Genomic DNA, 18,182 nt, shown 5'->3' on the forward strand with positions numbered 1-18,182 from the left:
CCCACTCTCATTGCGAAATGGCTTGCTTGACGTCGTGCGCAGTGGAATTGTGGCCGAATGGTGAGAATTTAATTTTTCGTCTTTGGTGAGATGAACTCACTGAAGATTCACTACTTTGGCTAACAGCGGGTTTGAACTCATATGACCTGATATGGGATGCATTCGGGAATATGTCCTTTACCGCTTATGCACGACGGAAATCAGAACCGTTTAATTAATTTTTCACTGCAGACAAGTTGGTAAGAATATGTGTAATACTTCCGTACTGTTTCTTTTTGCCTTCTACACTTGCAGACTCAATAGAAAATCCGCAATTTCTGGTTAAAGCTTTTGCCCAAGTTCTCTCGCAATGAAAAAGGGCATTACTCTGGACTATCAGACTAGTATTTTTGTGTGGTTTGCAAGTCGCAGTTTCGAATCCAATTATAGCATGCATGCGAAGCGACTAAGGTAAAACAAAGGTGCCCTGAGTTCCTTGCGTTCAGCGTATTTCGCAAGAAATCGCAAGTCGTATTTTTAACCCTATTAAAAAAAACTAATCAAAAATGTTGTTTTGACGTCCATGTGGAAGAGACGCTACAACCTGTGCATATTTACTTGAATAAAAAATTAGCTCGCAATTTAGAGATACGAGTTATGATATTAAAACAAAATAATACATTAATCTGTTTTCAATATCACATTAATTTGCTTATCTCGCATTGAATATATTTACTGGGAGTGCGACACGACGCATTGGACTAAATTAAACCATTTGGTATAAGGGAAGTTTAGTAAATTAAATTCCACTTTGTGCAACTAATGCGGTGCTGGTTCTTAGGAATAAATTTAAAATTATCCTGTAAAATATGTTGCTAGTGTCTTCACGATGACTGTGTTTCACAAAATTCGGTGTTATTTAATCATTTTTGTTTTTGTTCTGTGATAGCTATAATTCAACTTACCATGACATCATGCATCTCGATCGTTGCAGGCTTGGCGCATCGTGAGGCCATCGTGCAAGAGCTGGACGAGGAATTTGTTTGAATGCAGTCCAGCAGCCCTCTTGCAAGTGGAGTGCAACGATTACTTCGGATATGACTAATCAGTTCACTGGAGGATAGCTCCATTGAGCATTTTATGGATGCCTTAGCCGTGCTGCAGCAGCTTGCCCAGATGCTTTGCCCAACCTGATCGGCACGCACCAAACTTGAAAATAAATTGTTTTCCCACAGCCTCTACCACCATGCTCTTGGGCCCCCTTTCTTTACTCCCCAGGGTGGCTGGTGGTAGCGCAAACCATCCTGTGCGGGCTAAAAGCCTGATTCTTGTAACTCAAAGCAATAAACGGGTCTTTTTTCTGGAATTCTTTCGCACCCTCTATTATGAATATTTGCTAGGTAGAATGGTATGTACATCCATCCACAGTGCCGGTCATTGGCTAGTGGGTTAATTGCATGTGCCAGCGTTCGAAAGCTGGATGCCATTATTCGAAAGCTGGAAACCATTATTCGAAAGCTAGATGCCATTATTCGAAAGCTGGAAACCATTATTCGAAAGCTGGCTACCAATGTTTGAAAGTTGGCTACCAATGTTTGAAAGCTGGCTACCAATGTTTGAAAGTTGGATACCAGTATGAGACCCTTGCTGGCCCATGCTGCAGAACGAACATTGGTACTGCGTTGGCCGTTTGATCGTCTGAACATTGGCCCAAAACTGGCATGAAAGTAGGTCCAATGTGTGATGTGGTAGCGCTCGGCCCAAATGCCAGTGTAGGACCGATGTTCGTGCCAATTTTTGCCAACAGTTGACCGACCTTCGGCCAATGTTGTTGTGCTGCCTGGGGCCTCCAAAGCATGTAATAGAGCTTGACACAAAGGTAACCTAAGGCCTATCTCTCTCCCGTCGGCACTGTGGAAACAAACTGACCTTTCGAATGAAGGCCGCCCATCTGAACCACGCCAACATGAGCAGGCCGACTTCTTCCGGATATTCTATAGAGGATTTTTCCTTATTCTCGGAACACATGACACTCCACACCTACTGTGGAGACGAATTGCCAATTCCAGTATGTGCCGCAGTATTTGGAGGGACATGCTGAAATCCCTATTGGGTAACTAGAAATGAAAACAGGTCTAAGTGGGTCTGGGGAACCTTCACGCTATTTTCATTCAATTCCGCGTTCTTTGGATGAACCTTTGAAAGACGTTAGCGTAAATTTCCCCCAGGCTGTTTTTCTTGTTGGCTCGACCATTTCCATGCAAGACATGTTGGCATAGCAGAAAACGAAATTCGTTCACCTTTAAGATCTAAGTGGGCGAACATAGATGAACCCCCACTGAAGATGAAGATATTTCACGCGTCACTCTGATGTCTTCGGTAAAAAATTCGCCTTGCAATGCAACTCGGTTGCTAATATTCATTGTCTTGGCCGGCAAGGCAGCCAGAGAGCCGTAATAGCGTGTTCTCAAGATCCCGGCGAAACACAGGTAGTGTTGCGCAGTTAATCAGAGTTGAAAAGGACAAACAGAACATCCAGAATTATTATAGTCAATGCACACTGCGCAGGCGAAAGCGCTTGCGGGAGAGGTCAAAATTAGACCCAGATAAGATGCGGGTGTCCCTTGTTTGCAATAAACTGAAAGTTTGCGGCGTATTGTACGTGGGATGACGCAAAAAAAATAAGCCTTTGTCCCATTTTTCCGGAAGTGCTACGGCCGACTTACAGAACCCATGCAGCACTCAAAAAGAACTGCGATTAGAACACCTGAACGCTCACAACATCGACAATAAGATCGATAAATTTAGGTCTGTGCTGAGCGACGAGTAGTACCAGCGCACCTCAACCCGTGTAGACGGTGTCATGAGCGTGACTGTAATTTTCAAAAAATAACTGCCGCACCTTTGAGCCCTCCCCTCGCCACTGTATGGAAGGCGCTGTGGATTCGTCGCGGCCACGGCCAGCTGCACGCAAGTCGAAGGGTCTGGACAATGCACCCGACCACAGTATATTTTGCTCGCTGGTGGCGTCTTCGTCAGACGGGAGCATATCGCGTGCGCTTTCCCTGCCCTGTTGCTAATAACAGCCGCTGCTGAACGTAATAGCGGTGCAAGAGAAACGTTCAAAGTTTGGTGCCTTTCTCACCATCAGCGCTCAAAACTAACGCGTTTAGAATCAGATTAACGTGTGACGGCTATTTTTAGCTTCTACGACTCAAAACTTCTATATTCTATTTGTGAGACTCCAAGCACTATTATACAAAAAAGAGCTTCACTCTCTTATATACTATACGGAATGTTTATCGCGAGGGAGACGACGAAGAGGGCATGCAGTGGCGTAGGACGGACCGCTCGATCTGTACGACGACAGAAGTTTGGTTTGGTTAGGTTTATGGGGTTTAACGTCCCAAAGCGACAAAGGCTATGAGAGACGCCGTAGTGGAGGGCTCCGGAAATTTCGACCACCTGGGGTTCTTTAACGTGCACTGACAACGCACAGTACACGGGCATCCAGAATTTCTCCTCCAAAGAAATTCTTGCCGCCGCGGCCGGGATCGAACCCGCGTCTTTTGGGTCAGCAGCCGAGCACCATAACCGCTCTGCCACCGCGGCGGCCGACGCCAGAAGTAACGCTGGGAAAGACCGACAAAAAACGGTGTGGCGCCTGAAGCTATCTGGCTCAGACCGAGCGGTTAATGACAGTTTTTTCTTCGCTTATTCCTATTATACATGGTGCTTGACTGTGGTTGTCTATGCTATGTCGACGACTTGTTCTGGCCAGGGGAACTCCCCCCTCCCCCCCCCCCCCCCCCCCCCTGTCGGCCCGTCTTTCTCCAGACCACTTACAACTGAATGCCTTCTTTCGCGATGGCGGGAGTAGCACTCCCTTTGCGTTCGTCCTTCCGGATGAGGGTATTATCAGGGCAACAACCCAGAGGCAGTTCCTTTGCAGTCTACTACTCCTCATCTCTTGTTCATTAGCGGAAGTTCTGCCAGGGAGGCATCGTGAGCAGGCTGCCGGACAAGGAATGTGTTATAGATTTGCTGAAAAACTCTTCCTTGTTTGCAGATTTATTTCCCCCGCACCACGCATGCTCAAAGGAACTAGTCCGAGGTGTTGCCTCTCATCTAAGGTACTTCAGAGGAGCTTCTAAAGCACTCCTCAGGTTGTGTGATCGCAATTCATCGCTGCAATCGGGTGGCTGACGTAGTCAAGCAACCGGCTGAGGTGGTCACTGCCATTTTTACAGGCACTACATATCCAACAAAGTCGAATGCGTAGCCCGTAATTCTTAGTGTGGATCAATTCCCATTTCGGCCGCTGTAGTGCCCATTAGCAGGATGTTTAGCCTCAGAGCCCACGCCTGTCTTTCGACAAATCTGTTATCAATTGCTATGAGTATCTTATGAATTGATGAGTGTTGCGCACGAGTTCTACAGAAAAAATTGACCTTTACTGATTTCTTAAAATTAGGCGCTGAGAGGTGCTTGAAATCCACCTCAGTACAAATGTATAGTTGCGTGAGGAACCCAAAGTGATGCAGTAGTTATCATCGCGTTAATTAATTAACTAAATCCATTAGTGAGCTTTTTAGTGACTGCAGTAAGCGGGCTTATTTATTCTAGAAACCAAGAGGAAATCGTATTCCGAAACAATTCACATTGGTAGAACTGTCCTATCATGCGTGTGTTTCTAAATATTCGTGTCAAAGTTATCAGCTGGATCCGCGTAATTACGCATGCAAGGCGTTGATTATCGAAACCAAACTCCTCCCGGCAAGATGCAGCGTTTTGTCTACACTAGTCCCCTCCACTTTCGACTACTGATAGGAAAGAAGCGCCCGACACAACAGCTGCGTCGTATTAGGCCGGGGTTCAGTGTCGACTGTCACCGACATGCAAGCATAATTAACGCGAAATCTGTCCAAACTTTGGACGCAAGTATATTGGACGACGTGTACTCTAGAAGAATTCTACCAAATGAAGTAGTCTACAAAAGCGACTGCCTCTATGTTTCCAATATAAACATTCACGATAGCCGCAGCGGGTGAGAAGCTCAGTAATCTATTTTAGTTAATTAGGTGCCTGACGGTGACAATCATCATCTAGTTTGTGTCCCCCTGACCGCATAACTTATTTGCACAGGTGGATTTCACGTAAGCGTTTCGACACATGTGTGTGCGTGCGTGCGTGCGTGTGTGTGTGTGTGTGTGTGTGTGCGTGCGTGCGCGTGCGTGCGTGTGTGTGTGTGTGTGTGTGTGTGTGTGTGCGTGCGTGTGTGTGTGTGTTAGTTAGTTAGTTAGTTAGTTAGTTAGTTAGTTAGTTAGTTAGATAGATAGTTAGTTTATGGGGTTTAACGTCCCAAAGCGACTAAGCCTGTGAGAGACACCGTAGTGGAGGGCTCCGGAAATTTCGACCACCTGGGGTTCTTTAGATCCTTGCCTTCTCTTTTCAACAAGATGGCAAGTGCAACGTGTGGCTTAGCCAACTCCTGCAGCAACTGAACCAAATTCGCCACATGCTGTCCCGTATATCTCGTCAAAAGCATGGACTCAGAGAACACGAACTCCGTCGAGTTATAGAGGCACTCGTTTATTCGAGGGCCATGTACGCCTACCCCTATCAATGCCTTACATCCTCTCAAGTAAGCAAACTGGAAGCCTCTCTGCGTCGCTTCACTCGATTAGCCATGGGAGTTCCCATCTACGCCGCAAATGCTCTGATCGCAGACGCCGCCATTTTCAACTACCTCGAAGAACGCGCAGCAGCACACCACCGAGCCCAGATACACCGTCTCTCTACCTCCGAGCAAGACAGAGACCTCTTCAGCCTTTTCGGACACACCATTTCCCAACTACCTCCGCTTCAACCATCGGCTCCCCCGTGGAAAAGCCTCCCGGGTCTTACTGTAAAACCCATTCCACGCCACATGTCTCCAACGATAAATCCCGGGCGGCGTGAAGCACTGGCGAACCATTTACCCGCACTGGGCCACGACACTTACTATACCGATGCCCATATCCTCGAGCACCAAGTAGTTACTGCAGTAGTCGGCCCTCGAAGCAAATTCACACATCTCTGCACAGGACTGCCCTCCTCAACCGACGCAGAAACTCTGGCCATAGCAGAGGCGATTACGCTTCACGACCACCTTTCCTCCACCATCACCATACGTGCAGACTCTCAGGCTCATACGCTCATTCGAATCTCAAAAACTCCCTCCCTCACTTTGCTGCAATACCTAACAGCCCACCCTACGCTCCATGTCCGCCTTGAATGGATTCCTGGTCATCAAGCTATACCGGTGAATGAGCTTGCTCATGCTCTGGCCCGTGAAAAAATACCACCGGGCCCTCCGACTGCCTGGCCAACCCATTATAATCCCAAGGCACACCGCGCTACACACCGATAGGACCGCCGCGAATACCTTCGCAATTTGCGGCACATACAAAGAACCCTTCCGTCACCCTCCCATTTCCTTTTCCGTGCTTGACGCCACTCTAATTCGACAGGCACAGACTAACTCCCTTCCCTCCGAACTGTATTCCCACTATAACCTTCATAAACCGGGCAAACCCACCTGTCTCGTGTGCGGAGAGCATCCCTCAAACATTCATACATATTGGTTATGCCCCCGCGCCACTAACTCTCCCACCATAGCTTCCTCGCATACCTTGCCTCCCTCCTTTCACCTCACGTGGGCCCGATGGACCGCTAAACCAAACTCTCTGCAGCCCACCCTCTGCCCGCTCCTCGCCGCCCACATCCGACACATCCAAGGGACACGTGGCCCCACTCCGCCACCGCCGATAAATAACGCCCACCAAACGGGCCGATAAGAAGGCTCGGACTTGAGCTGAAAAGTAAAAGTTATCTCTCTCTCTGAGTTTCTTCACGCGGCCACCAACCTTGGGCAAGAAATGGAAAGAAACAAAGAGCTACAAATTAGGCTTATGCCGCACGAGGCGGACTTATGGTTGCTTGGCGGGGGAACTTATCACTCATCCGTCAAGGCAACTGTTTGGTCTAAGACCCTTTTCCCAAGCATTTCACCCTAGAAGAGCCGAGCACCAGGCGAGGGGAAATATTGTACCCATTAAAAAAAACCGGTGGGTACCCGGCGGCACTGGGGATCGAACCCAGCACCTCCCGAATGCGAGGCGGATGCTCCACCACAAGGCCACGCTTCGGACAATCAAGCATCACTGGAAAGCAAAATACTAGATGTATTCAATCGCCTTGAAGTTCTTGAATCAAAAGCTAACATTCTTAATGCTATCCAGCCTGAGCTGGTTTCAATTCAGGACACTACTAGACGTCTGACATCGCACCAAGCGGTACTGCAGTCTCGTCTAGATAGCCTGGAAGACCAGTCGAGAAGGAGTAATCTGATCCTGCATGGCATTCCTGATGAAAGCGAATCATGGAATGAGACTGAAAAGAAAACGCTTCCTGTGTTGTCGAAAGTACTTGACGACGATTACACACAGCTAAGCACTGAACGTGCTCATCGTATCGGCACTTTTTCACCCTCAAAATGCCGCCCTATTATCATCAAATTTTCCTCCTTCAAAGACAGAATGAAAGTGTTAGACCTCCGCAATTTCCTTTTTATCCTTCTCTCAGTCACAACAACAACAACAGAGTCTTCATAGCTTGACGGACTCGAGTAGCGGACGGTTGACCGCAGATACGTTTCCCATTTGGAACCCTTTTATTTCCCTGTTTTCAAATTCTGAGAATATAGACGACGACGACTACAGTTGGAACGGCGACGACTAGAAGCCAACCAGGAAGCGCAATCGGCCATCTTCAACTCGAAAGCCGAAGAGAAAGAGTGCAGAGCGACCCCGAGCCAAGCCGCGCGGTGAGTGTTTCAGGACGGCCAGCCGCCATGTTGACCTACTTTCTCCTCCTCCCCGGGATGTCAAGGTCACCGGGACCGGGTGGCGCTAAGGCTATCTGTACGGTGTCCGCAGTTCACTGTATCCGCGGCGTTTTATTGCTCGTTTCGCGAATTGGCGCAGTTATTTAGGCGCGGTTCTTATTGGCGCTCGCTCGCGCATTCGCGCGGGTGCTTGTGATGGTATTTCACTAGCGCCCGCTCAGCTGAGCGAATCCGCGATGGCTGGCTTGGCGCGATCCATACCCCCCCCCCCTTCCCTTCAGCGAGGGCGCGTGCCGCGGCCGTTGTTGCTTGAACATGGCGTGAGGATGCGAGGCCGCCATGTTTGGCACTCCGGGCAGGAATAATTTTTTGGCCACGTATCAGCCGTGCTCGTATTGTTAGCTTCAGCGAACACTGCTCCAAGAGGATCTCAAAGAGAGCTTTGAGGAAGACCCTCAAGTGGGAGCAGTGTTCGAGCAAGACGGTATGTGACTGCACCCTCATATCCTCCTCCCACAGCTGAGTTTTCGCACAAAGAGCTTATTTGGGCTCCCCGTGCTTTGTACATTGTTATTGCGCTTGCGTTTTAACACATCACTCAAACATGTGAATGTTATCTGTGAGCAATAGAGCGTCTATGCGGATGTGAGTGGAATTTGATTTCGAACACTTCCCAGTGGAATGAAGGGAGACCTGCGAACTGAGTGTATTTTTATGCGCTTTCAGCCGTGAGCAGACAGCATATGTGTCCACAGAGAGATGTTTACGTCCTCCAAAATCACCCGCCCACATACACATGGCGGCAGCGGCCACAGTAACCCTGTGTCTCCTTCAGTTGCGGAAGGACGGGTCGCTGACACTCCCTTTGCACAGAGGACGGTAGACACCACGACTACGCCGGCCGGACGGCGCAAGTGGAAAACAAGGGCTGCCCCTTTTTCTAAGAACGGCAGCGGCAAGGGGAAGGGGCAGATCTCCTACATGTCCGTACAATGAGAACGCAACGGCCTTCCTAAACGTGCTGGCGCTTCCTACTAGTTGCAAAGTTGTATATCAAACTTAAAAAAAGGCATTGTGTATATACCATTGTTTCATGCCTATTTGGTTGCCTGGTTTTATATAAAGGACAATTCTTTTCATGTTCTTGAAGCTTTTTGAGATAGTGTTCTTTATTAAAGGACAACTCCATCCAGTTATCAGTAGAGATTAATTCTCTGGCTATGTTCAGTGGTCTATTTGTGATAAGAACATGATACTCTATGTATATTTTTATTTGCTTTCTATGTGCCTTTAAAACTGCAGTCATGCTTTATACTACCCCATGCCAATGTCTGTGTTGGTCAGCTTTCTTTCGTACAATAAAAAAAGCATTTATTCCGATAAAAAAAAAGAGGGCCACGGCACCGCCACTGCGATCCCACGCTCACCCCTGATGTTTCTACAGGTCCTGCTGCTCATTTTGCTGGGCCGGCCATGGACGATGCACAAGACGGAATGGCTCAACGATAGAAGCTCCCAGCTCGGCGAGTGTACGTCAACAGACTGCGGCCTATCAACATGTTTTTTGCCTGCTTCACCTATTCTGGATGCTCCGCCACTTCTGGATGCAGTGGTTGATTCCGTCTGGCAACGTGGGGCTCTGAGTGCTGATCGGGCGGTACAAAAGTGCGCGCCTTTCGACGCCCCTCTGGGCCACGGCACCGCCTCGCTCACCACTCATGTTTCAACAGGTTGCTTACTATGACGCCTATTCTTACCGTGACGATGACGTCTGTCTTTTTGCGGTGTCGAGGCCACCACATGTTTTGAAAAGTTTCCGTGGTTGTGTATCCTATTTATGGTGTCTACTAGTTTTGAGAGGCGATGTCGAGCTAAACCCGGGATCCATGACTAAGGCTCAGGAGGAAAAGCTGGACCTTGTGGCTGCTCCTATCTGACGCCTTGAAGCTAGCAATGCAGTCCTTCAATAATCTGTCAACAAAGTGCTCCCGATTCACGCAAACTTAAAAATTGACTTGGAAAAACTTACAAAGCGAGTTCACGATTTAGAGCAGAAATTTGCTGAAATTTAACTTGTAGATTGCTCGCGGGCAGCTCCATGCTCTTTACACCAACACAGGCTGCACGCACACCAACTTCTTTCATGTCTGAAGAAAGGCGCCGAAGAGACGCCACTGCTAGCTCCTCACCGACAGTCGTGGCAAGAACAGTGTGTATCATTTTCAAGAAACACAGGTCCCTGGACGCGATGGAGAGCCTCCCACCCACAATCACGGTACAAATTGTCCCCCTGAACCCAGCCACCATGCATAAGCGTTCGAGAGCAAAGATGCGAACGCTTTCTTTCCGAAACCGGTAGAATAGCCAGGCTTCATCATTTAAGAATATTAGCCCCCTCGACTCCACACTCGCTTTCGAGGACAGTTTCACCTTAACCCAGCTAGTCAACGCGTCGGTGCAGGTCCATGTTTCAGTGCTCCAAGGAAGGATGTAGTGCATGGCCTGAACAATGCTCTGTAACCTCTGGCTGATCCAGAAAGATGAGCTTCACCTCTCTAAAAAACATCTGCTGAGGGAAAACACGTTGTAGTAACGCCTCCAAAGCATGTAATAGACCTCGACACAAAGGTAACCTAAGGCCTATCTCTCTCCCGTCGGCACTGTGGAAACAAACTGACCTATCGAATGAAGGCCGCCCATCTGACCCGCGCCAACATGAGCAGGCCGACTTCTTCCGCAAATTCTAAAAAGGATTTTTCTTTATGCTCGGAACACATGACACTCCACACCTACTGCTGAGACGAATTGCCAATTCCAGTATGTGCCGCAATATTTGGAGGGACAGGCTGAAATCCATGTTGGGTAACTAGAAATGAAAACAGGTCTAAGTGGGTCTGGGGAACCTTTACGCTATTTTCATTCAATTTCGCGTTCTTTGGATGAACCTTTGAAAGACGTTATCGTACATTTACCCCAGGCTGTTTTTCTTGTTGACTCGACCATTTCCATGCAAGCCATGTTGGCATGGCAGAAAAAGAAATTCATTCACCTTTAAGATTTAAGTGGGCGAACAAACATAGATGAACCCCCACTGAAGATGAAGATATTTCGCGCTTCACTCTGATGTCTGCGACAAAAAATTCGCCTTGCAATGCAACTTGGTTGTTCGTATTCATCTTCTTGGCCGGCAAGGTAGCTTACACCAGTAGTGGCAAATTTTCAAGATCACGAAGAAGTTAAACAAAGGGATAAACTTAACTGCCCTGATGTTTGGCTGCGTACACTTCGGGTGTTCAGTGCTGCTCATTTCAGTCTGCTGCCTATACCAGAAGACGGTGAACTCCGTTTTATAACATTTTTATTAACTATTCACATTTTTTTTTCTTCTTATCGACTTTTGACATAGGTGACGCCCAGTAAGTATTGTGAACGCTTCTCTCGAAACACTTTTATTCCGAAAATTGCGCAACCAGTTTAAGACCTTCAACGCTTTCCAGCGCCAGTCATCTTTTCCTTTTGTGTGCTTCGCATCTATATATCACAAAATTTGGTGTTCAGATCAAAACATACTCTGGAGGGCATTATAAACAATGAAATCCGACGATTTCTTCCAAACTTAACGTATACTGTCATTCACACATGGAATAAAACACGCTACATTGTGTGGACTTGAAGCTCGGAACATGTGTACTGTTCTCTAGAAATCCCAGTTTTATTTATTTGCAATGTTGTTTAAAACTATATTTTGTTTTATTTACCAGAGCCGTCTCAGATTTGAACTGCAACAGTTGGCCGTGATGTTTGGTTTATGTATACAAGGTGTCTCACATAAGATTTTATACAATTTTTAAAAATAGGCTTTTTGAGTTAGAAGGCCGCTTTCTTCGGAATAGCATGGTAGGCGTTGTAGTACATAAGATTATACCTAAAACGTGCTAACTAGCACGACGGATAACTAATATGGAATAGCTAACCCTTTAACGATTACTATCAGGCTCCTTAACTATAGGGGCCCGTTGCCCACCGTAAGTAACATCCATATCAGTTTTTAGAATTTCAAAAACGCGGTTAATATTGGTGTTGTGGCCCAACAAATTTTGGATACATGGCATGAAAATCCATGGGCTTTCGAGAAGCTGCACGCAAAGTTACATCTCCAGTGCGCATAAATCGTCGAAATAGTAAAAATTTGATAGGCCAGGCAACCGAAGGTAACCGCGTTTTCGAATTTCTAACAACTAAAATGAATATTCCAGTGGGCTACACGGCCCTCAAGAATTAAGGAGACTAAGGGTAATAGTTCAACAGTTAACTATTCAGAAGTAGTTAACCAGACCACTAGTCAGCACGTCTTAGCTACATTGTGATGTAGTAAACCGCGAATAATACTATGCCGAAAAATGCGCACTTCTAACTCAAAAAGCCTATCTTTTGACATTTGTATCAATTGGCGTGTTATACACCCTGTATATCTTTCTCCGCTCAGTGCTGCATGTCTCAGTGTACCACTTCTTCAAAGACACCTTGTTCGACTTTTTATAAAATTTTTGCCAAAAGTTTGAACCTTAATATATTTATGGACTTTTCGGAGACGTGATAACCAGTGCGTGTAACGTCCCTTTAGTCCGTCTTGATACGCATGTTTGCTGGAGCGAAGCAAGAGTAAAACCTGAGCTTGCTTCGCAGCTGCGGCATTGCCACGTGGCCTCGTGGCAGAGCGCCCGCCTCGGCTTCGGGAGGTGGTGGGTTCGACTCCCGCCGCCAGCCGGGTACCCACCGGTTTTCTCAAAATGGGTACAAGCTACGGCCTGGCCTGGTGCTCGGCTTACTAGGGCTACATTGCTTGGGAAAGGAGCCTGCGCTTTCAAATCCCGTCACTGTGGGCAAAGAGTCGTGTGGACAAAGCGAAAAAAAAGCGCCACAAATAGAGCTTATGCCGCACGAGGCGGACTTATGGTTGCTTGGCGGGGGAAGTTATCACTCATCCGTCAAGGCAACTGTTTGGTCTAAGACCCTTTTCCCAAGCATTTCACCCTAGAAGAGCCGAGCACCAGGCCAGGGGAAATATTGTACCCATTCAAGAAAACCGGTCGGTACCCGGCGGCACTGGGGATCGAACCCAGCACCTCCCGAATGCGAGGCGGATGCTCTACCACAAGGCCACGCTTCGGTCCTTGGCCACGAAATTTGAACTCTCCTGACCTCTTCTATGCGTCACTGCGAGCATATGGCGCTCATGCATTCGTAATAGCCCGTAGCGACACGGGACAGAGTGTGCAACACGAGAACACTTCAATTTGGCCACGTATAAGCCGTGCTCGTATTGTTAGCTTCAGCAAACACTGCTCAAATAGGATCTCAAAGAGAGCTTTGAGGAGGACCCTCACGTGGGAGCAGTGTTCGAGAAAGACGGTATGTGACTCCGCCCTCATATCCTCCTTCCAGAGCTGAGTTTTCGCACAATGAGCTCATTTGGGCTCCCGGTGCTTTGTACTTTGTTATTGTGCTTACGTTTTAACACATCACTCAAACATCTGAATGTTATCTGTGCGCAATAGTGCGTCTGTGCGGATGTGAGTGGAATTTGACTTCGAACACTTCCCAGTAGAATGAAGGGGACCTGCGAACTTAGTGTATATTTACATCACACTCAGGAAACCAGGCGATTACATGTATGGCAAGGATGAGCCTTTCCTTGGCGGGCGCACCGATGTCGTGGCCACCTCATATTTTGAAAAGCTTCCGCGCTTCTGTATCCTATTTATGGTGTCTGCTAGTTTTGGGAGGCGATGTCGAGCTAAACCCGGGACCCATGATAAAGGCTCAAGAGGAAAAGCTGGACCTTGTGGCTGGTTCTATCTGACACCTTGAAGCTAGCAATGCAGTCCTTCAAGAATATGTCAACAAAGTGCTCCAGATTCACGCAGACTTAAAAATTGACTTGGAAAACCTTACAAAGCGAGTTCACGATTTAGAGCAGAAATTTGCAGAAATTTATTTTGTAGATTGCTCGCGGGCAGCTCCATGCTCTTTACACAACACAGGCTGCACGCACACCAACTTCTTTTATGTCCGCAGAAAAGCGCACCAACCCCGACTGAGCGAATTGGTGTAGCGGTCAGAGACCTTTCGTGGGAGGCAGAATTGGAGGCGGACGCCCATACTTCCATACCACCACCTTATTCTGTAGACTACTCGCTGGCACCTCCATGCCCTGTACACCAACCCAGGCTGCACGCACACCAACCTCTTTCGTGTCCGCACAAAGGCGCCGAAGAGACGCCACTGCTAGCTCCTCACCGACAGTCGTGGCAAGAACAGTGTGCATCATTTTCAAGAAAAACAGGCCCCTTGACGCGATGGAGAGCCTCCCACCCACTATCACGGTACAAATTCTCCCCCTGAACCCAGCCACCATGCATTAGCGTTCGAGAGCAAAGATGCGAACTCTTTCTTTCCGAAACCGGTAGAATAGCCAGGCTTCATCATTTAAGAATATTAGCCCCCTCGACTCCACACGCGCTTTCGAGAACAGTTTCACCTTAACCGAGCTAGTCAACGCGTCGGTGCAGGTCCATGTTTCAGTGCTCCAAGGAAGGAGGTAGTGCATGGCCTGAACAATGCTCTCTAACCTCTGGCTGATGCACAAAGATGAGCTTCACCTCTTTGTAAAAAACATCTTCTGAGGGAAAACACGTTGTAGTAACGCCTCCAAAGCATGTAATAGACCTTGACACAAAGGTAACCTAAGGCCTATCTCTCTCCCGTTGGCACTGTGGAAACAAACTGACCTTTCGAATGAAGGCCGCCCATCTGAACCACGCCAACATGAGCAGGCCGACTTCTTCCGGATATTCTATAGAGGATTTTTCCTTATTCTCGGAACACATGACACTCCACACCTACTGCTGAGACGAATTGCCAATTCCAGTATGTGCCGCAGTATTTGGAGGGACATGCTGAAATCCCTATTGGGTAACTAGAAATGAAAACAGGTCTAAGTGGGTCTCGGGAACCTTCACGCTATTTTCATTCAATTCCGCGTTCTTTGGATGAACCTTTGAAAGACGTTAGCGTAAATTTCCCCCAGGCTGTTTTTCTTGTTGGCTCGACCATTTCCATGCAAGACATGTTGGCATAGCAGAAAACGAAATTCGTTCACCTTTAAGATCTAAGTGGGCGAACATAGATGAACCCCCACTGAAGATGAAGATATTTCACGCGTCACTCTGATGTCTTCGGTAAAAAATTCGCCTTGCAATGCAACTCGGTTGCTAATATTCATTGTCTTGGCCGGCAAGGCAGCCAGAGAGCCGTAATAGCGTGTTCTCAAGATCCCGGCGAAACACAGGTAGTGTTGCGCAGTTAATCAGAGTTGAAAGGGACAAACAGAACATCCAGAATTATTATAGTCAATGCACACTGCGCAGACGAAAGCGCTTGCGGGAGAGGTCAAAATTAGACCCAGATAAGATGCGGGTGTCCCTTGTTTGCAATAAACTGAAAGTTTGCGGCGTATTGTACGTGGGATGACGCAAAAAAATAAGCCTTTGTCCCATTTTTCCGGAAGTGCTACGGCCGACTTACTGAACCCATGCAGCACTCCAAAATAACTGCGATTAGAACACCTGAACGCTCACAACATCGACAATAAGATCGATAAATTTAGGTCTGTGCTGAGCGACGAGTAGTACCAGCGCACCTCAACCCGTGTAGACGGTGTCATGAGCGTGACTGTAATTTTCAAAAAATAACTGCCGCACCTTTGAGCCCTCCCCTCGCCACTGTATGGAAGGCGCTGTGGATTCGTCGCGGCCACGGCCAGCTGCACGCAAGTCGAAGGGTCTGGACAATGCACCCGACCACAGTATATTTTGCTCGCTGGTGGCATCTTCGTCAGACGGGAGCATATCGCGTGCGCTTTCCCTGCCCTGTTGCTAATAACAGCCGCTGCTGAACGTAATAGCGGTGCAAGAGAAACGTTCAAAGTTTGGTGCCTTTCTCACCATCAGCGCTCAAAACTAACGCGTTTAGAATCAGATTAACGTGTGACGGCTATTTTTAGCTTCTACGACTCAAAACTTCTATATTCTATTTGTGAGACTCCAAGCACTATTATACAAAAAAGAGCTTCACTCTCTTATATACTATACGGAATGTTTATCGCGAGGGAGACGACGAAGAGGGCATGCAGTGGCGTAGGACGGACCGCTCGATCTGTACGACGACAGAAGTTTGGTTTGGTTAGGTTTATGGGGTTTAACGTCCCAAAGCGACAAAGGCTTTGAGAGACGCCGTAGTGGAGGGCTCCGGAAATTTCGACCACCTGGGGTTCTTTAACGTGCACTGACAACGCACAGTACACGGGCATCCAGAATTTCTCCTCCAAAGAAATTCTTGCCGCCGCGGCCGGGATCGAACCCGCGTCTTTTGGGTCAGCAGCCGAGCACCATAACCGCTCTGCCACCGCGGCGGCCGACGCCAGAAGTAACGCTGGGAAAGACCGACAAAAAACGGTGTGGCGCCTGAAGCTATCTGGCTCAGACCGAGCGGTTAATGACAGTTTTTTCTTCGCTTATTCCTATTATACATGGTGCTTGACTGTGGTTGTCTATGCTATGTCGACGACTTGTTCTGGCCAGGGGAACTCCCCCCTCCCCCCCCCCCCCCCTGTCGGCCCGTCTTTCGCCAGACCACTTACAACTGAATGCCTTCTTTCGCGATGGCGGGAGTAGCACTCCCTTTGCGTTCGTCCTTCCGGATGAGGGTATTATCAGGGCAACAACCCAGAGGCAGTTCCTTTGCAGTCTACTACTCCTCATCTCTTGTTCATTAGCGGAAGTTCTGCCAGGGAGGCATCGTGAGCAGGCTGCCGGACAAGGAATGTGTTATAGATTTGCTGAAAAACTCTTCCTTGTTTGCAGATTTATTTCCCCCGCACCACGCATGCTCAAAGGAACTAGTCCGAGGTGTTGCCTCTCATCTAAGGTACTTCAGAGGAGCTTCTAAAGCACTCCTCAGGTTGTGTGATCGCAATTCATCGCTGCAATCGGGTGGCTGACGTAGTCAAGCAACCGGCTGAGGTGGTCACTGCCATTTTTACGGGCACTACATATCCAACAAAGGCGAATGCGTAGCCCGTAATTCTTAGTGTGGATCAATTCCCATTTCGGCCGCTGTAGTGCCCATTAGCAGGATGTTTAGCCTCAGAGCCCACGCCTGTCTTTCGACAAATCTGTTATCAATTGCTATGAGTATCTTATGAATTGATGAGTGTTGCGTACGAGTTCTACAGAAAAAATTGACCTTTACTGATTTCTTAAAATTAGGCGCTGAGAGGTGCTTGAAATCCACCTCAGTACAAATGTATAGTTGCGTGAGGAACCCAAAGTGATGCAGTAGTTATCATCGCGTTAATTAATTAACTAAATCCATTAGTGAGCTTTTTAGTGACTGCAGTAAGCGGGCTTATTTATTCTAGAAACCAAGAGGAAATCGTATTCCGAAACAATTCACATTGGTAGAACTGTCCTATCATGCGTGTGTTTCTAAATATTCGTGTCAAAGTTATCAGCTGGATCCGCGTAATTACGCATGCAAGGCGTTGATTATCGAAACCAAACTCCTCCCGGCAAGATGCAGCGTTTTGTCTACACTAGTCCCCTCCACTTTCGACTACTGATAGGAAAGAAGCGCCCGACACAACAGCTGCGTCGTATTAGGCCGGGGTTCAGTGTCGACTGTCACCGACATGCAAGCATAATTAACGCGAAATCTGTCCAAACTTTGGACGCAAGTATATTGGACGACGTGTACTCTAGAAGAATTCTACCAAATGAAGTAGTCTACAAAAGCGACTGCCTCTATGTTTCCAATATAAACATTCACGATAGCCGCAGCGGGTGAGAAGCTCAGTAATCTATTTTAGTTAATTAGGTGCCTGACGGTGACAATCATCATCTAGTTTGTGTCCCCCTGACCGCATAACTTATTTGCACAGGTGGATTTCACGTAAGCGTTTCGGCGTGCGTGCGTGCGTGTGTGTGTGTGTGTGTGCGTGCGTGCGCGTGCGTGCGTGTGTGTGTGTGTGTGTGTGTGCGTGCGTGTGTGTGTGCGTGTGTGTGTGTGTTAGTTAGTTAGTTAGTTCGTTAGTTAGTTAGTTAGTTAGATAGATAGTTAGTTTATGGGGTTTAACGTCCCAAAGCGACTAAGCCTGTGAGAGACACCGTAGTGGAGGGCTCCGGAAATTTCGACCACCTGGGGTTCTTTAGATCCTTGGCTTCTCTTTTCAACAAGATGGCAAGTGCAACGTGTG

General features: G+C 47.8%; 1 long non-coding RNA gene across 1 annotated transcript in view; it reads right to left on the reverse strand.

Annotated features, from left to right (window-relative positions):
• The window catches only part of LOC149354544 (uncharacterized), a 177,240-nt gene that overhangs the window by 25,636 nt on the left and 133,422 nt on the right, over positions 1 to 18,182 (reverse strand). The window lies entirely within an intron of this gene.

The sequence above is a fragment of the Amblyomma mixtum genome, chromosome 3 (genome assembly GCF_055824585.1).
Source record: "Amblyomma mixtum isolate Tamu chromosome 3, ASM5582458v1, whole genome shotgun sequence".
Classification (NCBI taxonomy): Eukaryota; Metazoa; Arthropoda; class Arachnida; order Ixodida; family Ixodidae; genus Amblyomma; species Amblyomma mixtum.